Source organism: Neolamprologus brichardi, chromosome 17 (genome assembly GCF_056152115.1).
Source record: "Neolamprologus brichardi isolate AB-2024 chromosome 17, ASM5615211v1, whole genome shotgun sequence".
Taxonomy (NCBI): domain Eukaryota; kingdom Metazoa; phylum Chordata; class Actinopteri; order Cichliformes; family Cichlidae; genus Neolamprologus; species Neolamprologus brichardi.
The window spans coordinates 24,809,258-24,831,420 of NC_142120.1; the positions used below are offsets into that span (position 1 = coordinate 24,809,258).

General features: G+C 38.6%; 1 protein-coding gene across 4 annotated transcripts in view; it reads left to right on the forward strand.

The window, feature by feature from the left end:
* The window catches only part of mast2 (microtubule associated serine/threonine kinase 2), a 142,677-nt gene that overhangs the window by 52,616 nt on the left and 67,898 nt on the right, over positions 1 to 22,163 (forward strand). The window lies entirely within an intron of this gene.

The window sequence follows — 22,163 nt, forward strand, 5'->3', positions numbered from 1 at the left end:
GCCGTTCAGAACTCCAACAGCAGCAGACTGAAACAAAAGCCTGTCTGTCTCTGATTATGTCTTAAATTAAGAATCTTTATCATGGCTCTGTGCTGACATCAGCCTGTCTGAGCTCTAGGAAAGCAGCTCATATCAGCTGGTATCAGCTTCCATTCAAAATTGCTGTCGCATGAATTTAAAGACTGTTCTTCACCATAAGCTCTTCTTGTTCAGAAAAGACGGTATGGTGAAATTATATACCAGCTGGTTTCCTCTCGTAGGTTTCAGCATCGAATAATTCAAAAGACAGAGAGCAAAACTCCAGACGGGTAATTTTGTAATTTTCAATCTAATAAATTCCCCCAAATCACACCGACGGATATCACAAAGCCTACTGTAGGCAGAATTATGACTGTAAAATATTTTTATGAATTATTTATAACTTTAAGTTACTCAATGTAAAATGTCTGTAAACCCAGAGTGACAACACAGTGCAAACGTAGACTTTACAGTCTTTAAAAAGTACTGACTCACACTTACTTTGTATCTCAATGTCTTTTAAAAGGAAAGAATCAGACCTAAAAACAGCCGTTATCATGATTCTTCTTAATCGCCACCCAGAAAATGTAAATTACATGAACAGATACTTGTACAGGCAGTGCATGCTAGTAAAGGTTTCTTGGATCTCTATGAAGGCTATTTTTAGTCACTACATATTTTTTACCATTGGCAATGTACACTAATATTTTTGGTACTCATTTATAGTCATTATGTATATGTAACAGGCCAAAACAATGTTGTGTTTTTGAGTGAACACAATTTTTCTTGCATAGAGGAATCTTGTTATATCTCTGCTTTTGTCGTCAAATTCTTTTTTTCTTTTGCTTGTGTTTTGTCTCTTTACATTTACACGGTTTGACGATTTGTTTACTTTAAGGACATCTATATACTTTGTTGGAGTCATTTCTGCATAATGGTGCTTAAGAACAATCTGGCAAGAGTTCAGTGTCTCATATAAATCGGCGATTAACGCTGCTACCTACAGTTGGGATTAATGCAGGATTTTTTTTCTTTTTTCTTCAGATTAGCTATACATTTTCTCTTATTTGCTTCTGGTTATTGATTGTTCTGACTTGCTTGCTTTTCCTGTTTTTTTTTAATCATACACTATGATGGTTGTGCCTCTCAAATCGATGGAGAGAATCTGCTGTTGCTTTCCTTTCCCAGCTGTGGATAATTTTACTTTTTGGCCAAAGAACAATCTCAAACCAAAATGTGTTGAGCAACTCTAGATAGGTGAGAGTGTGAAACTGAGATTAAACAAATCAAGCAAAGGGAGATCAGGCTAATGGAGAGAAAAATCCAGCCAATTAAAAGTAAACAGACAAATCTCCTTTATGGATTAGGAGTTCTTAAGGGTGTTGGTTTCACTGGGAACAGAACAGTCTTACAAGAGCACCTCTGAGAGTGCTTGTGTGTTCTGCAATGGCTCGTCTGTGGGTACTGCAGGCTAATGAAAAAGCAGACAGGGACAGGAGGTCTCTGGCATGCAGGCGCTCGGTCAGCTGGTACGGTTTGAGGTTGAATTTGATCAAGGAGACCAATGAGGCAGCTTCACAGGTCAGCCAGGTATGATTCAGACATCCAGGATATTTTCCATGATGCTAATATGCCAGTGTTGAATAGCTACAACTCAGTGCCATTATTACGTGTGTGATATAAATATTAGAATATCCTTCCACTTGCTTTTTTCCTGAATGAAGTTAAATCAGATAACCCTCTTAGTGCCAACTAACACTGACGTGTTATTGCTGGTTGTAGCGGCTTATTTTAATTCTTTAATTTAAAACATACTAGCAACAAACAAACTTACAGGTACAAAGATGGAAATGATTTGTAATGAATTTCAGCTGAACAAGAGTTGCTTCAAGTAGTTCGGGCATAAAAGCTTCAAGCAAATCTTGTATATGTTATATACACTAATCACATTTTGTCGGAAAAGAACTATTTTGTAAAGCAACAATGTCCACCTGTCAACTATAATACAACATTTCCCTTTGACCAAAAAAACTTTGATAAATTAATTGATAGGGTTGAAGTCATATGATTTCAGTTAGTTAATATGAAATAAGTTCTTGATTTCCATCCTGAGGTCTGAGGAAATTTACAAGGTTTTTACACCAGTTTGGGGTTATCCAAGCACACATTAATTCCACTGGAATTATAGTAACATTTCGTCCCCGCTGTTTTTTATTCTTATGTTTTTCTGCTCTTGGTGGTAAATCGATATTGTACTCCTTTTAAGCAGAGCAGTAACTTGTGACCTTGCCTCACTGTTCTGCTGAAATCACTGCAGCTGCTATTTATCAGAAGCCCAGAAAATCAGACTGTGCAGCTGCTCCACGCTATCTGACAATCCTCAGAGCTGCTAATAGACTGCTCTGTGAGAAATCGAGTTCTGCCAGCTTCCTGTTAGTCTATCAATAAACCAGATATTCAGAGGAAGACATGTGACAAAGAACATTTAATGCTGTGGGCATTTCATTTGTTATCAATGATGATACATTGTCCCATACTTAAATTACTATGGCAAATAAAGCAGACACATCTTAAATAATTTTCCCTTGTTTGGACACCAAAAAGAAAGCTCTCTGTGGACATACATAAATTGCCACATAAATCTCCCAATTTAAGTTCTTGAGTGTTACAGTTAACAACTGATTGACATCATAATTATCAGTCATGCCCTGCAGTCGTGCTAGTCCCAAAACTTGTATCGGGAATTCTAAAATGTGACCTCAAATTAACCTTGATAGCTGCTTCCGGAACCTCCGGAGTTAAATGCCATGATGGTCATTAGCTAATGGGGCTATGTGCCAAGTAAGAAAAAGATTGCTTTAAAACTTAAGAATTCGTATGTTAGTTTCTGTTTTAAGATGTTTCTGGGGAAAAAGATTACTGAATTGGACGACATGATGGGACTTTCTCCCCCCACATAATGTCAAAACAACACAAAACAACCTGTGTGTGTGTGTGTGTGTATGTATATATATATATGTATGTATATATATATATATATATATATATATATATATATATATATATATACACAGAAACATATTAATTAATTACATTTAAAATCACAACTTAAAGTTAGTAAGAATCTAAGATTATCAACCTTCTGTCTACATTGTAATGCAGTCTATTGTGTTGCATATAGTCTGTTCCTTACCTTCATTGTTCATCAACCACTCTGGTTTTCTCGCCTTTACCGTCCTCCTCCTCCTTTTCCTCCTCCTCCTCCTCCATGCCCTTCATCTTCCTTTTATCTGTCGTCCTGCGGGCATACACCTCTCAACATGATAAAAGCCAATGCCTGGAGGGTGGCAAGCCTGCTGCCATTCTGGTGTTGAAGTGCAACGACGGCAGAGGGAGACAAGTGGGTGGGTGGGGAGGGGGGGAGGGGGGGGGGGAAGAAATTGAAAGAGATGTAGACTTATTGTCTCATCCACAATCTCAGTTATGGAAGAGAAGAGAGCACAGTTCCATTTTTTTTGTTTTTGTCTAGAAAAAAAAACATCAGACATGCTAAACTCTTAATATTTGAACAAAAGTGATTGGGCGTCAGGCACTTTGGGTCTCTCACCTCCCTAGCGGAGTGTGACTCATTAGCTGTCTGGCTTTTCTTTTCCCAACTTTACTAAACTGAGGTTGTGTTTTATCCAACACTAAACTGCAATCTGTGCCGATCATTGGATCATAAGCCATGGAATTTGCTGTGCAGTATAGCAGAGGAATTCTGTTTCACATGAAACATTATCACATTATTTGGGTAGATTTTATTTAAAGTGTTCCTTATTTGCCACAGTAACAAATTTCCCACGCGTGGGACTAATAAAGGTTATCTTATCTTATCTTAACCTCTTAGCACAGCTTGAACATTTCATTTATATTAATAACACGTTCATACGATTTTTGGTGCACTAGTGTCCTTTCTTTAAGGCATATTTGACCTATATTGGTGCTCCGTCTCAGTTGGTTATGCTGCCATTTTAACCTTCGTGAATTTTCTTTTTGCAAATTAGTTTTTCCCCCTTCTCATATTTGTTTATGTAACCTCTGCGTTTTAGAATGCACCACAAATCTGGTATTTAATTACCCATGGCACATTGTGTCAGGCCAGCAGAAATACCCTGTTAGTCCCTGGGGTTGTGAGAGCAGATGGTGTTTGTGGACAATCAGCTGTTATTCCAACAGCTGATGCAGTTGGAATGATACCAGAAGGTCGACAGGGAAATTATTCCCAGACTTAGATATCTGGTGTGGAAGTTTCTCATCGCTGTCGTAATCAGATGTCTCCTTCTTGTCAAGTGTGGGTGGATTCAGATTTCAGCACACAGAGGCTTCTTGTCAGAAAATAATGTTGAATGCAAGGATTTGTGTACATGGGTGGTTGGGGAATGTGAATAGGTGGAAGCTTGTGGCATTGTTGAAGCTTTTTCTGTCTGAATTCCAGTCAGAAAGCTGTCACGTTCTCTTATATCTGCCAACCTCTGCTGTTTATTATAATCCTGTGTGCAGACGTAATACAGGAAAGCCTGAACAGACACAGACATACAACAAAAGGCCACACTGCCTCTGTCTAGACTCAAACTCACAGCCTTGGACTTGATTAGCATCTGAACATAAAAGGCATGTATCGCAAACACAGACACACATCAGCTCTTCTCCTACAGGAAATGCTACACGAATGTCTCTTTTGTTGACACTTCAAGGACACTGACTGACTTGTAGAGTGTGATAAACTGACAGGGACAGAACAAACACACAGTGCTTAAATAAGTCCAGCATCAGTCATCAATCCCATTCACTGTCACTTACATGTCAGATTGATCCATCCGAGGAACATCAGACTTCCTGAAGGAACAATGCAGAGCACTTTTCCATCTGGAGATGGGTCTTTATCAAGATGCTTCTGTAAAGAGTTTACCCCTTATTCCATCCATCCATCCATCCCTACCTCCCTCCCTCATAGCTGCTTTTCTAGCTCAGGTTCACACTGAGGCTGGCACCTATTGTATCTATAATTTTAGTAATTAAATAATTAAATATGAAAATTTAGTATTTATCAGTGTTTTTAAAGACATCTAATTATATACGATAAATTACTTGAAGTACTGCACATGGCTGTACTGTACTACCATGAGACACATAGATAGCAGTTTTAATACTGACATTTCTATTAAATTTATACACAGTAGCTTTAATGTGTTGAATATGGCTCAGAGTTTACAGTTTGAGGCTACTTTGCGTCATGGAAAAATAAAAGCCCACTAATGAGGCACTGGGAGTACACATCAGCCCCAGCATCTGGATGTGAGAGCACACATTTCAAATTTATACAAATAAAGAGTCGTAGGTATTTAGTATGTTTTGCTAACCCTCTGCTGAAGGTTTTGGTTTTTTTTCTTTTTCCTCTGTTATATTTTGATGAGAAGAAGCACCACTGCATTGCATTCTTTTCCTTCAAACATGCACATATATCTGAATATTTGAAAATGGTAAGAGAAAGAGAATGAGATCTGGCTTTGGACATTACTGCTAGTTGAGCAAACAGCTCCTATAAATATAGCTTGAGACCACCGGGATCCTTTACCAAACTGAAGTGCTCTTTAGGAGATTCTGGGTCCTCTAGTGCAAAAAAGTACAAGTTTGTAATAAGTGTGTTTGCATATAAATACCTTATACAGCATCCTCAGATGTGATATATGTATGCACATGTAGGCATCATATCCTGGTAGTTAGTCATTAAAAATGCAAAATATAGTTTTAAAACAATGTTGTCTTCTGGTTGCCAGCCTATGGACTGAGTTTCATTAGAAGTACAGTCCAAGACTAGTAGGCTAATTGCACTCAGCATCATCAGCATCCATTACTTACAAGTTGCAACAAAAGCTCAGTTTCTAGCACAACACAGACTCCAAAATTGGCTCATTACAATGCTGATGAAGCAAAAAGTAATGTGGTTTCATATAGAATTTTGTTAGTGACCTTCATATACTGTTCTTGCACAGCATGCATGACATGCTTGCTATATTTGTATGCCGTACATACAATATAGCAACAAAACAGTGCAGGGCAGTGTGACATGACACCATGACTATGATCAACGTCATTAATCATAGCCATTAAAAACAATTGGGGTTTTTTGAAGCTTCTTTAAATTTCATTCTTACTCTCCAAACTAAACCCAAAGTGAGTTCATGATTTAGCCCATAGGGTAACTTATGCATGCATATATATGGGTGAATAGCCATGTTTCTGATGTTCCAGATAAACGCTCTGTTGCGAATATGATTAAAATCAGAAGCGTTCATGTACAAATACTAAGTTTTGAGCTCCCTGTATGAACTGGACTTTTTCTTAAACTTTTAGATGTGTTGTGTAGCTGAATATGTAGCAGCCATGTGTTGTACTTTAAGAGCCCGTATGGGGATCAGGGCTTGTATAAATGTTCATTGAGCAGATATTGTAACACCACATTCAGCCCCAAGAACGGGTTAAACTGAGCTTAGTAGCCTTAGCTGGACTTTGACAGTTGGCTGGGTCTCATGTTGTTTGTTCTGGAAGAAGAAGAGGATGGAATGAGGGAAAGCAGGAAGGAGAAGCTGAAACTATGAACACAAATTCTATTGTTTGTTTTTGATACCGACAAGCAAGATTTTTTATTTTTTGTTCTCTAAATCTCCCTTCTTCTGCTTTGCTTTCAGACTTTTTTAAGTCTTTGTTTTGTAAGTGGCACTTTGTTCCTATTTACAAATTGAAAGAAACAAAAAATAATAGATATAAGTCACCCTCAGTCTGGAGCTCTGGAGCATAGATGATCTTGAGAAAGGTGGGGAATCTACTTGGGAGGAACTTGTTAATGATCTAAAGGCAGTTGTGACCACAGTAACCACTGACACACTATGCCTCAATAGACTGATACCTTGTGGCACCCACAAGGTCCCTGCTCAAGAAGGCACATGTACAGGCCTGTCTTATGTTGACAATGAATATTTATTCATTATTTATAAAAGAGTTGGGAGAAAGTAATGTGGTCAGACGAAAACAAAATCAAGTTCCTTATCATTACTTAACTTGCCATGTTTGGGCTTTGAGATTGTTTTCCTACTGAAAAGCAGGACAACATCACCACGTTGAGGGGTCAAGCGGCGGAGCCCTGTACTGTAAAATCTTGGACGAAAACCTCTTTCCCTCAGCCAGAAAACTAACCATGGGTCACATATGGGTCTTCCAGCATGATAATGACCCAAGACATACTGTCAAGGCTACAAAGGAATGGCTAAAGAAGAAGCACATTAAGGTCTTGCAATAGTCTAACTTTTACCTGACCTACTAGTCTCCTGTAGAAAATCTGTGGAGTAAGCTGAAGCTTCATGTTGCCAAATGGTAGTTTGTAAAGTTCTCTGCAAAGTTCTAAGTCATGATTTGCTTGGGAATTCAGGAGGGGATCAAATCATTATTTCTCCCACTGAATATGAACAAAATGCTGATTGTATAGACCTCATCTCATCTGCCTACACACATGTAAACCCTGAAGCACTCCCCTTTCTCCTCCTCCGACTCGTTGAGTCAATCTACATGGCTGCATTTAGCCAGCAGGCAGTAAACTTCAAGGAGTGTGAAATTGAATGTCTAGACACCACACTGTTCCTGCTTGTAAGACACAGCCTCAGTTCTATTGCCTTAGGAAGGTTTCTTTTCTTACACGAAATACTGAGCAACATTCAGACTTTGTGTGGCATGTAGAAAACAATAAACATTTATTTACATTTTGATTCATAAGAAACTTACACCTTCAGACAAACTTCTTTAAAGTGGTCTTTTTAACATTGGGATCTTCCTCCTTAATTGCCTTTAGCTATACCTAATATTTTTCTTATTCCTTCACAGATCATTGGGTTTTCCTGGAAAACCCCTGGGTATGAAACACATCAGATCTCAATGGGGAAAAAATCATGCTGGTTATCTATACTGATATACTATACTGGGTAATGTGTTAGGAACAAGAAAATAAATATTATCAACCTAAAGAGGGCTGAATTCAAAGACACCCTAAAAGAAAATAATATGGCAGGGTAGTCTGGGCTCCATGGTGCCCTCATGAAGTGTGTTTCTGATTGTTTGGTCAGAGATTTACACCTGCTGTAGGTCATTTTGTTGGGCTGTGGTAGTGCTTATCCTTTTCCTCCTTGCACTGGTATCTTTAAGGACCTGCCACAACCCTGTCCAGCTCTCCTATAGTAACTAAAAGTCTCCTGGAACCTCCTCCATGCTGGAGACGCAACAATCCTTCTGGAAATACCACATATTGATGTGCCATCCTGGAGAAGTTGGACTGTCTATGCAACCTAAGTAGGGCACAGATATCACCTCATGCTAGCAGTAGTGAAACTAATGTTATGGCTGTAGCTCAGGAGGTAAGGTAGGAGGTAGGGCAGCTCAGCTACTAATCGGAAGGTTGGTGGTTCGATCTCTTGGTGCTCTAGTCTGCATTCCAGATATCGTTTGGCAATATACTAACCTCAAGATGTTCTCTGATGCATCCATTGGAGTATGAATGTGTGTGATGTTAGATAGAAATCACTCCCATAAAGAAAAAAACAGCTAGCTATCTTAAGAATTATATGTATTTGTTCTGAAATCAAAGCTAGCTGCTTTTAGCTGCTTTGCTTAATTGGATTTATAGATTCATACTCCCAAATGAGGGGAATGATCACCTTCTGGAGCCCTGATTTAAATGAGAACCAAAATCTGAGCACTTTGTCTAACTGGTGATGATAATTACTGAAGTCCTTAGTGGCTGAGTGCTCTCAAGTGTGCACTGATATTTGCTCATTCTTCAACCCCAATACTTATGCTTTCTTTACACCCTGACCCCTCACACACTGTAAGCAGATCAGCTGTAACAATGAGGGCGACCTGTGAGCGGGGTTGCCAGAGAGCATATTGGAGGAAGAGAAGGGGGATGGTGAGGCAGAGAAAGAATGCTCGTGCAGACAGATCACATGTCACTCTTTCATATTTCTGGTTCCCCTCCTGGGAATCATTTCCCTCTTTAGCTGCCCATCAAACTGTTCTTTGTCTCACTTTTTCAGTCTCATCTCACTATCTAATCGTTAGTCTCTCTCCTTCTGTGCCATTGTCATTTTCTTCCATTTTAATTAATCCTATTAAAGTCTTCATCAGTTCATTTTTTGTCCTGCTCTCTTGCTTCCGAATTTCATCATCCACCTTTTTGCACTTCCATCTCTTTGCTGTCACTAGTCTTATTTTTTTTAATGTAAAAGATTTTTAAATTTCTTGAATCTCATTCAATTCAATTCAATTCATACAGCGCCAAATCACAACAACCGTTGCCTCAAGGCGCTTTATATTGTAAGGTATATCCTACAATAATACATACAGAGAAAAACCCAATCACATGACCCTCCTGTGAGCAAGCACTTTGGCGACAGTGGGAAGGAAAAACTCCTTTTAACAGGAAGAAACCTCTGGCAGAACCAGGAAGAACTATTTTGCGTGGTGCTTGGCATTTTATGTTATCATTGTGGTAAACAGCTGATTTGCCCTCAGGCCTGCAGTGCTTTTTAAACTTTCTTTATTCTTTATTTAGTGGAGACTCAAACAAAATTCTGTTGTGGATTCTAATTTTGCTGACACTGAAGTAAGTTAAGGAGGACTTCTGTTGAACATGAAAGCAAATGGAGAACGTGACACATTTAGGGGTGTGATGAATACAGAAATGAAAGAAATTTAGCTTTGTACAAAAACAAAAACAAATATGTAGTGATGTTCTTCCAAAATTTTCTTTGACACATACCTGACATGTTTTCTGGTAAGTGTTGAGGTTATTGTGTTACTAACGTTGTATTTGTGGCTTTTGCGGTGTGAGTTGGTGCCTTGGCTCTGTTACCCTCAGTGCAGGTGTTGTATTTTATGAAAATGTAATAATTTAGAGCTTGAAAAACAGTTTCAGCCTGTACCATGGGCGTTGATCTGGTTGTGACAGCAGTGTGTTACTCTTCGTATATGTATTGTATGATAGACAAGAGTGAGTTTGCAGCAGAAAGACATAAATTGAAGTAGTTTTCAGCCAAATGAAGATGAAATTGCAGGCTGAGCAGCAGAGCACACTTGTCCAGGTTCTTCATAATAAAGTGAAACTGTAGACGTGAGCGAGGCCAGAACAGAGGGATGACAAGAGTAACAGACACAAGGTACATATGGAATACTTTATTTCTGTAACATGCGCTTGAGCACAGCCTGCTGCTTTAATGTATTCATACAAAGCAGAGAGAGGTTCACACCAACATCATCTGAGTGCCCTGCTCAAATCTGGGTCACACTCATCACAGCGCGGCAGCCTCACCTCCTTTTCAAAAACCACTTTTCACATTTTTGTGAAGCTGCTGCCTCCGTGCGCGCGGCTATGTCGGTTCTGTTATCACAAACAAGCTGCTGAGCTGCGTCAGATCGTGTGTGCATGCAGGAGAAGACAGAGGTAAAATCTCACCTATGTCAGTCAGGAAGAATTCCCATTACGCCGAGTCAACATCTGGACCTGTAGTGTCCAAACTGCCTGCAGGAAGAGACGCTCATCCAAGTCATCAATTTAAAAACATGTTTATGAGAAAGCTGTTAATCAGCCGCTTTGATTATATAGGTAACCCAGTGAGATGATCTATGCATGCCAACAAGTCTTTGATTTTTTTTATGTATCGTATACAATCTGGGCTTTATCTGCCTAAAATGGGGTGTAGGCTGGATAACTGTGTAAGAAAAAGACCTCTACTTGCTGTAAATAAAGCTTCAAGAGCTTTATAATGGCTTCTGCTTTATAATTTCATTATAATCAAAAGGTTTTATCAAACCATGTCACATGCTAGTTATAGATTGTTGGTTTAAGTCAAAGCCTTTAATCTTTCTTTTTTCCCCTGTAAAAACAGATGTGGATAAGAAAACTTGAGGCTTACATACTTTGACTTCCTGTTAAGCATATGTCCATGTTTCTGTCTTTTTCTTTCTCTCGCACAGACACACAAACACACACTCTCAAATTCTGTGAATGCTGAATACGCAGTCCCAGTGTGGAGCAGCTCAGCTCAGCATGTTGAAACAGACACCAGACATCTCTTTGTTTTAATTGTTGTAGGGAAGCTTGTTTCCCATCCACCTGCCAATCTCTCTCTCTCTCATTCTCTCACTCTTTTTCTCTTTCTTTTTCAGGCATAGACACACATACACACACACACACACACACACACACACACACGCACTCAACCTTTCCTCTCCCCTCCACTCTGCCACTCCCACTCTGTATTATCTGCAGATAAAAACCCTTCCAGTGAAGCATTGCAGATTCTATTTAAATGTGTAAATTCCAATTAGGATTAGCTTGTTTTCACTCCTGGCTCTGATAGTGGCTTTAGCATCTCGCTGGAGGAAGCGATGGCTTACTGGAACTTATGACGAGCTGATGGAGCCAGATACGCGCTTTTCTGTGTGTGTGTGTTGGTAGGTGCGTGATGTTGTTCGTGGATAAAAATAATTAGCAGTTTGTCTTCTCTGTGCAGGGGGCAAGTACCAACATGCTTTCTAGATAACTGTACACTTCTGGACATCCGTTTGAGAGACCCCACAGCTGCATGAAGGCACATCCAGCAGTGTCACAGGAAGTGTGGAGAGCAATCTGATGAATGAATGGTGCAGCTGTAAGGAAACCGTAGCTGTAGAAATAGACGAGTCGATGTCCACTCGAATGCCAAAATAGAGCAGACAATAAATACCAGCCTGATGTAAGATATAGATGTGTAATAGTACAGAAATTCATGGTCCATGAATGCAGCAGTTACTTAAAAAAACAAACAAAAAAAATATGGCCATAATCTTTAGTGTGACAGCTAAAGCACGTAGATCATTCTGACATAAATGAAATAAATGTAGTAAAATATGGTTAGACAAGTGAAGTAGAAGCTGTTAGAAAAGCTTCAACTTAAATAAACAGACAAAGCTTTTGCTGTCTTGCGGGTTTGTATCTCCTAGCTTTGCAACTTTAAGAATACACATAAGACACAATTGCTGCATTTAAAAGAAAAAAAAAAAAAGCAGTGTCCTCCGCTTTTTTGGGAAACATCATCCATCTCCAGATTTGGTGGGGAACCATTTAGTGTGTCAATATATTGATGTTTAAGAATTAAAATAGCATAGAAAACCCTGTAGCTTTTGAGGCTAACTCTGCTAGCATGTTAGCTTACGTTAGCTTTCTGCCATCTGCCCATGGCTAAACTATGAGTGAAACTTGTTATAGATGCAGTATAAAATGGAGCACCATAAAAATCCTCTGGAATTTAACCTTTTTGGGAGTTTTTTGCAACTTTAACATTGTAGCAATCTTTTATACTTACTTTGTATTGTTCATCTGATCAGCCACAAATTTTATTTAAAAATGCTCATTTGTTGCTAACTAAAAAAAAAATTGAAACAGTTGAAACTAACTGATGGAGGACATACAGTACTGAATACTGCTTTTAGAAAGTAGTGATTAGAAAGGTCCGCCGTCACGTAAAGACTTTAACATTGGCTGGCCACAGCTGCGCTTTTAACTGAGAGGAGGCTGTAAAAGAAGAGTCCCACTTTGTATTCACTCAGTCATGTTAATCATTGAAAACACACGCACACATTTAAAATGTCTGTAATGACACATTAGAGCACAAACACAGTAATTGGGTTCATTAGCATTAGTGTTGGGAGAGTTATATCTGTTCATTTGGGAGATTAAAAGCAATCCTAAATGGATGTTATCCCCCTGGTGACACTTACACAGACACTTTGCTTTCTGAGGAAGGGAGACTAGTTGTATTAATGTGTCAGTGTGTGTGGCCCAGGTAAATTATAACGCTTTCCATGGTACCCACACAGCCCCCAGTTAGAGTCTTACTGGTCCCGGCGGGGCTTTTTCTGGAGCTCAGAGTGTCTCCTGTCGGCTGTAAAGCAGCAGCAGAGCAATCATTAGGACTCTGCTCATGTCCTCAAAATGGACCACATCGTTAGCTCATTCACTTAGTGCAACTTTATGTTGCTACCACTAAATACTGTATTTCACCTTAAAAGTACATTTTCCTGCTCTGATTTCCTATAGTTTTTTTCCCATATATTTTCGTATGCTGTGTTTTCATTCTTAATTTCCCCGTGGTACTGTGGTATACCATTATTCACCGGCGGCATTGCTGCTTGAAATTGCAGAAGTAAATTAAATAATAATTCATTAGAAAACTAATTTAAAGTTTTTTATTATTATTATAGAAACATCCCCGTATTCATCTCAGATTTGTATTATATATGTATAAGTATTAGCATTTCATTAATACAGCCTACATTTTCTTACTCGCTTTCTCTTTAATTAAAATTTGAAGTTTCTGTATACCTGTTGTCCTAATGCACAAGGTTAATATTGTGACCAGTTGTATCAGTGTATTTTATTAGCCCACGTACAGAAATGTTCAGTTTAATAAAAATGACCCCGTTAAAAGACAAAGAAAAAAATATTTAGTCAATAAGTGGCAAATGGATAGTCTGCCTTTATTTTGCTTTTTTTTTTTTTTGTTTAATTGATTGTTTTTTTTGTTTTTTTTACTTTACCCATCAATCGTAATACCACTGCAGAGTCCCGAAAAACACGACTTCTGCATTTTGCACTTCCACATCTTTCCCAGAATGATGACCTATTCCATCGTTCTGTACCAGCACATGAGAAGAAAACAAATGTTACTGTAGTTATCAGAGATTACTCAGCCAACTCAGCCTCAAGTCTTTAGACTTTAATTTGTAAAAATATGCCTTTGTAATGGTGCTGTATGTGGGATGACGTAATCGTTTACAAAGCCTTTCCTTGTCCGTGTCTGGTTACTGCTAAGATTGATTTGTAACAGCTGTTTTCTCAAACCAAGGCCAAACCGAGTCAGTCACCGGAAGCTGAGCTGGATTGATTACACAATAATAAAATTAGGCTGCAGTGAGGTGACTGGTGTGGCCAACGATGCATTTAAGTTATTAATGCTGTTAATAATAAATGAAGTAATTTATCAGATTTTGACCAACAGACAAGTGATGGAAACATGTAGCATGTTGTTATTGGAATGAACGCGTCTCAGCTCACCATGTTCCTGCTCATGTCATTACCAAATAGTTTAGGCATCCGAAAGTGGGCTGTACTCAGGCCAGCATGCAGAAGGATACTGTGATACTGATCATACAGTAGATATACTGATCACTGCAGCATGTTCCATATGAATAGCAGCATTTTTATATACAGTGTGTGATTGACTAGAGATGTCCTTCACATTCACAGGTCACATGTGTATTACTCAGTGGCTTTAAAGCTTGTTTTAAAGACCTCCACATTGGCAGGAGGATTAACTGTAGTTAGCTGAAGAGCTTCAATCATTTCTGTTGATGGACAAATGGTGTAACGGGCTACTTAAAGTACTTGAAATTAAGTTTGTGATTGATGTTGATTTCATTTAAAAGCTTTTAAAGACAGTAAATGTAAATTGAAACATTCAATTTTGGCATCTTTTATCTTTTGTTTTAGCACATTCAGAGTGTGACTTCTCTGCCCTGTCTGTACTAGAGATGGACCGATCCGATATTACGTATCGGTCCGTCAGTTACGTATACTGACCCAAATTACTGGATCGGATATCGGCGAGAAATAAAAAAATGTAATCCGATCCATTAAATATCAAAAAAGCACCTCACAAAACTTGCTACACGGCGTAACTCGGCTCATAACCGTAGCACGTTGGAGCAGTATGCATCACGTGATAGAGCGGCTGTGTGTATTTGTAGCCTCGCTACCAAACCAGCATTTCATCTCCGAGGAAGATATCCCAGAGAGAAGTAAAGAAAGTGTGTAAGTTCATCTCTGAATGTCTGTAAAGTGTTCCCAGTTAAGCTTAACAACAGATATATGGAGCGACTGCCTCTCTCTCTCTCTCTCTCTCTCTCCTGCTACTTTAATCATGAAACTGATCAATGATCAGCTGATCGGCTTTTCTGTCGCGAGTCCGTCTCTCTTCTTAGTTTTTGTCTCACTTCTCACCAGAAAGAGGAAACCAGAGGCTGAACAACAGCAGCACTATTAAGCTTGATAAGCTGTTGTTAGAATTTATTTAATATTACTTTCTACACCAGGATCCTTTTCTACGTAGCTGACCGCTGGTAACTGTGCAGGGGCGGATCTAGCAAAGTTTAGCCAGGGGGGCCGATAAGGCATGAACAGGGAAAAGGGGGCACAAAGACATACTTCTCTTTCTTATTCTCATTTAAAATGTCTAGCTTTTAATAAATAATTATCTGACTCTTACACCCAAAGTTTTAATCTGATGTAAAATCTATAGAAGTCCATTACTGTATATAATAACTGTTAAGTCTAATATACCCTAGTAAACTATAGTACTTTTTCCTTTGGGAAGATACCATCTGTGCAGTCTGCAGTTCTGTTGAAGAAAGATGTTGAATCTATTTAATTATTCCTGAAAGATAATTTATTTCTGTGCATTTTTCCCCCTGCATCAAATCAAATTTGATTACATCGATTAAGCATCATGAGGTGGAGGGTGGTTCCCTTTTTTTTTTTTTTTTTTTGCTGGGAGTTTGCAACCCTATTAGTTAGATTGCTTAATATTTCTGCTAAGTACTCTTTAAAATACCAGAATAGGGAGGATGGAGCAGGTTTAAGTTTATTAGATTGATCAGTGTTGCTGAACTATGAAATATTTTGGGCGCAGTGTATTTTTTACATACAGGTATAACAGAATAGCTTTAGTGTTGTTATTTATTTAAACTTGAGTATAAACTTATACAAAATGCAGCAAGATATTAAAAAAAGTTTTATTGATTAAAAAACACACTATATCGGATTCATATCGGTATCGGCAGATATCCAAATTTATGATATCGGTATCAGTATCGGACATAAAAAAGTGGTATCGTGCCATCTCTAGTCTGTACTCTCCTCTTCGACTGGACAATTTTCACATGAAATATCAAGTTGGTAAACATCAGTGTGTTTCTAAGCCTCGGCTCTGTGTCTTGTTTGCGCACTGTGTGCCATCGTGGACTCTCTTTGTTGTCACTGTTTTGTCATCAATATTCACTGTGTTGATAATGAATTCTGCCTGCTGGCTGCTGCTGCAGCTCTAATTGTCTCTGGTGGAGCTCAGCTCCCCTGCATCCTCCAGTTAATTGCATGTTTTAAGTTGAACTAAAACATGTTATTATGATCAGGCCCTTGGGTGGCACAGTTGTGTGCATGCAGTGCACATAAATTGGTTAGATGCAGACATTTTGCAGATAGTCTACGCGCACTGTAACACACACTCAGAAGAAAAGCTATTCTCATGGGACTCTTTGGTACTAAAGACCTGTTTCTTGAATAAATGCTGCTGCTTTTGTGTCTGGGTTGTTATCAGAGCTTGCAAGTATGATGATACCACTGAGCTAGTGTTTTGATTTGTAAGAAAACATGAAAAATGATTTGTTTGCTTGTTTCACAGTCACATTTTTATTTTCATTTAGAAAATATGTTTCTCAGAATTGAAATTCTCTTTTACAAAGACACCCGATTTCAATCTGGCCAATCTAATGTTCAGTGGCATCTTCTTGTGCACCTCTGGACAGTTTTTAGTACAGATCCCTCGATAGAAGCCCTTTTATGACTTGATTTTGATCCTTGGAAGTGCTCTCTGTACAATTTGAGAGCAAATTTGAGAGCACACATTCAAAGAGTTAAGAATGGGACTGGTTTCAGCTGAATCAGCTCACTCACTGCTACAGTACAAGCAGCAGGAGTGGTGCAGCAGAAAACAGCTGCCCAGTCTCATCTGACTGTGTGGTGATGGTCAGCCCTCCTGTCTATTAGGTGTTTGTTGGAGAATCTCGACTCTTTATCTCTCTCACCTGCTGACAGTGTGTCAGCTCAGCCCCAGTTGGCTGTAATGGGTTTGCTGTTGCTCCATTTCCTGAACTATCTATCACACACTTGGCAAATCACTATGAGGCTGCCATGAATACACAGATGATTGTTGACTACCACAGCTGTCTGGAATGGCAGAATCACAGACTACCAGTATGAGGTGCGTCTGGCACTAAGCTTTGCAAGTCCTAAGATGGGACCCAGATAGATTCATTAGTAAAATCAGTCAGTTAAAAAATGTGTTTTACGGCTGACTCTGTGTTTGTCTCCTCTGAGTCTGCAATAATTAAATCAGAGCTCTGTGGGCCATGACTACATGTTTTAGTAATCTTCTTGTGGTTGAAGCACAAGAAAGTTGAAATGAAGTAGGCATTTGCTAACATATTCCTAAATAAGGCTGCAGAAGCTGTTAGGAACACAGAACCTTAGTGCTGGTGATACTGATATCATGTGAAAGTGGTGCCGCTTTCATTTCCTCTGTCATTTTAAATCATAAGTTGTGTTATTTGTGGAGATTATCATGCTAAAGTAAGTAACTTGTATTTTCTGCAAAAATGCAAACACATAAACCAATCCCACTGGCTTTTTTTTTATCAAGTGCCACGATCCGTAAGACTTTTGGGAAAATATTCTGTGTTTGGACAAGATAAAAGCTGAACTATGTGGAAAGTTCCCACTACAGGCGCACAAAACTAACACAACATTTTATAAAAAGAACATCACCTTAACAGTTCTGTCACTTAGGTAATTAGACTTACACCTCTTTTCCCTTGTCAGGCTTCCCTCTGACTATTATTATTGATTATCATGTATGAACAGCTGCAAAACACAGAAAACATACCATATAAAGCAATAAACCTTCAAACAAATGTTTCAGACGAACAGCATTTCACATTACTGATCTCTGTGTAGGTGGATGGCTGATAAGAGCTTACAGTACTTAAACACACAGACAGACCTCTTTTCCGTTTTCCCGTCGCTTTCCTCTCTGCTGTTAATGCAAACAGGAGAGTTAAAGTGAGGGGGTGCAGTACAAAAAAGGTAGAGACTATTGTAATGGTAATAACATGAAGGTTGAAACGCTGAAGATGGATAACAAAGGTAGGGAAGAGTTTTTTAAGAATATGTTAATTTTATTTAATATTGTTTTTTGATTTTTTTCAGATTTTTGTTTGGTCAGAACCGATTAATGGGCCCCAATGAGACAACTGCATTCAGCAACAAGTGCGATCATAGCTTAAAACATGCATCAATACTATGCGATGATATGGGAATGGATAATCTCTGTTTTTTAATCCTGATATTTTTTCTTTTAACATCAGGATCATCATTGCTTGATGTTGACTTTATTATTTTCAAAGTGCCTTTTTCCCATCAAAAACACAATGAGTTCGGCGTGTGTCTCTCATGTACCCTTAACGACAGGTTCGCAGTGTGCTTGCTGTGTAATGGCCCTAAGTCTTTAGGCCTAAAAGTAACAGGCGTAGTGATATGGTGCCATGTGGTTAGTGATTAACTGTACTGTGCAAAAATCTTTAGACAACCTGAAGGTATGAATGGCTGCAATAATTTATTGAAGTATGCCCTAACAGACACAGTATCTAAGGCTAAAGCAGAAATTGTAAAATTCTTTTGAGCGTGACAGTCAGCATTTGGTATGGCCACCTCAATTCTTCAACATATCCTAAACTCTCTTAGGTAAGTTTTTTTGTCATTTTCTTAACTGTTCTTCAAGAATCGTTTTCCAAGCTTCTAGAAGTACGATAGGTATCGGCTTCATTTTGTCCAGTCTCTGTCAATACTGATCCAGTAAAGTTAAGGACTCCAATCCATGACTCATAGTTCCATTGTGTGCTTCTGTCCTTTTAATGCAGTGGTAATGTGTCTGAAATCATTGTCCTGCTGAAAAATGAAGCCAGTAAGACACTTAACTTAGCATCACATGGTGGATCAACATCAGCATTTTTCTGTGTTCATAATCATTTTGGTTTTAAATATGACTGTAGACACTCACTTTTGTGCCTCTCTCTCTATATATATATATACCCCATATATATTGATGACGATTTGAATCAAAAATAGCAAATTTGGATTTATGACTCCATAAAACCTGTTACTTCTGATTTTGACTCCAGTTCTTGTGTAATTTGGCAAACTTCATCCCTCCTTTCCTTAAGAATGGTTTCCTGACATCCACCCGTCCACTAAGAACCATTTCTGATTAGTCTTCAACGAACAGTAGCACAGAACCAATCTTATGGGTTCTGTGTGCGGTCTTTGCTGCATTTTATTTCTCAATTCTGTGTTGCTATTCGCCTGCTGTCATTTTTCCTGCTTATCTAATTTCTTCAGGTTTTTAAGGGTACACCACACAGCAAGATAAACTGTACCAAGTTTGGGACTTATTTTTGGCTTTTTTTGTGTGTGCACTCAACTAAAGAAATGGAAACAGCAAATATGTTTTTGTCACAGCCTGCTAGTAACTAAGCACCTAAAGATGCAGTTTAAAAATTTCTTTGTCAAGGTGTTTGTTATATGAAGATACAACACTGGTTCATCCCTTAACTAAAATGTTTTTTTTAATATACCTCAAATCATTGGTCAGGAGCATAATCAGGTACAAGAGCTTGACTGAAAATGAGTGAAGAAGCAGTCAGTGTCCAAAGAAAAACTTTCAAAGAGCATAGGGAACTATTGCTCAAGACCTCTGTAAGAAATTATTTCTGGTTCCTTGGAATCCAAATCTAAAGGAATCGGGGTAGTTCAAGGGTAATGTGAGTTTGTATTCCTTATTTTTAATTTTTTAGAAAATGCTAATAAATAGGGGAAAGAAAGGTCTTAAACAATCTTGTGTCTCGAGGTATTTACAACAGCAGTGTAAATATAGGCGCGAGGGAAACATGATTAGGATTATTAAACAAAAAGGGGAGCTGCTCTTTTTGAGACTCGAGCCATTTCCTGTCCCTCTGGGATTGAACGAAATCTGTTTACATGACTGACAGGATTCCTGGTTCTGGCCTGACCTACAGGAACAAACACAGACACACACACACACACACACACACACACACACACACACACACACACACACACACACACACACACACACACACACACACACACAAACACAAGCTAATTGGTCAATTTGTGATTCTGTTCTGTGCTTGGCTAAGTGAAAACCAAAAAAAGCCACATTTTGATTGATGTTATCATAGCACACCTCTGCAGACTTCTGCTGCACTCTCACTCACCCACTCACTCTACTTCAGCTGAACTCCATTATGCCCATTAAGCTTATCTGTGCAGAGAGATATGGAGAGAGCCTATCTGACTCAGATCACACAGCCGTCCCACGCAGGACTGTGTTCAAGATAAAAACAGGTTTAAAAACAGAGCCAAGAGGTATCTCTTTCTCTCTCTCTCTCTCTCTCTCTCTCTCTCTCTCTCTCTCTCTCTCTCTCTCTCTCTCTCTCTCTCTCTCTCTTGATAGAGAGTCTTCTAAATCAATGTGGCAGTGAATGATTACTTTAAAACTAAAAGAACAAGATGTCAAGCAAAAATGAAACTGATCCTGATTAGGGGATGCTGCATTTTTCATCCCTGCCATGGCTGAACCAAAACCCTGATGTACAAAATCACAGTTATGCTTAGTCATATACATCTATGGATGTGGGCATTTAGATGATCATCTAAAAATGTTATGTTTCAGATGTAGTATAATTTTCTAAATGGTGCAGACACTCAGACATAAACCACTGTTTGTAATTGATAAGAAATAAACTTGATTTTTTTATTTGTAGTTCTAATCAGTTGGTAAATTAATATTTCCAGGGATGGTTTCAAAGCAAACAGAAATGATCATGTCAGTACTTTTCTTTTGTGTGTGTGCGTGCGTGTGTGTGTGTGTGTGTGTGTAGGGGAGATCATCAGATGTTTAAACTGTGGCTTGCCGGGTTCCCACCGTTTTAGTTGGAAAAACACCATTAACACTTCGTCAGGGTCTATCAGCTTAAGCCATAGGATAATACCACACACACACACACACACACACACCCACCTGATATCTGCCACAGAAACACCGATTAGCAGTATTGACTAAACGTGCTCTCTATGAGGGCTGTAATGTTGCTTTCGGGCTGAGTTGGGCAACACATGTGAGTTCTGTGTTGCCCTGTTTCACTCATACTGACATTCATGCATTAAAGAAAGTAATACTCAATATAAATCAAGACTCTGCTCACAATGCTCACACTTGGAAATATCTGTTGCTTCTTATGAGTTGCTTTTTTGTTTTGCCTCATTACTTCTCAACTTATGAGTGTTGGTGCCTACTCATGATTGTAAAAGCACTGCACTGCCACTGTGTGGTCACTTGTTGACAGTACATCACACTTGAACAAATAAACTCACCATTTTGTAAACTGAGTTCTTGTCAATCTTTGATTGAACGCATGCGTTCATTTTACATTTACGTTACCAACGCAGTAAAAGTTACTTGACTTCAGTTTGAATGCCAGATGTTTAACCTTCTAAGACCCGAACTCTTCCACGGCATGCATTTTTGATTTCTCTTTGATATTTAGGCATATTGGGGCCCGATGAATGTAAAAACAAAGAAATACCTAAAAAAATTTTTTACCTGATTTTTGTTTCTAAGAAAAACGAGAGCCACATATGAGGATATTCATTCAAAATTTTGATATAACAGTAGCAGTATAATGTCCTCATAAGTGGATATCAGGCCCTTGTAGAGCTAAATTAAGTATTTTGGTCTAAATAACCCAAAATGTGATGTCCACATATGTGGACGCCAGGTCCTAGGAGGTTAAACAATGACAGTATCCTAATAAATTAAAGGTGCTACACTGGGTATGTTTAGGTGGAACATATTGTTAATACTGAGAAGCATTTAGAATGTGAAGCACATAGTGCTTTTGAATGAATGTGACCATAATAACTCCTTTGTTTAATAAATACAGTGAGAATTCAAGGAGACATTAGTCATATTTGATCTCACGTAAACCTTCTTACTCTCATGTACCTCCTTTTTTTTAAAGCTCTATTAACCAATAAAACTGCTGTTATTTTAACTGCTGTTATGTCTTGTAATAATTAGCTTTCTTTTTTAAGGCCATTTTTCAAG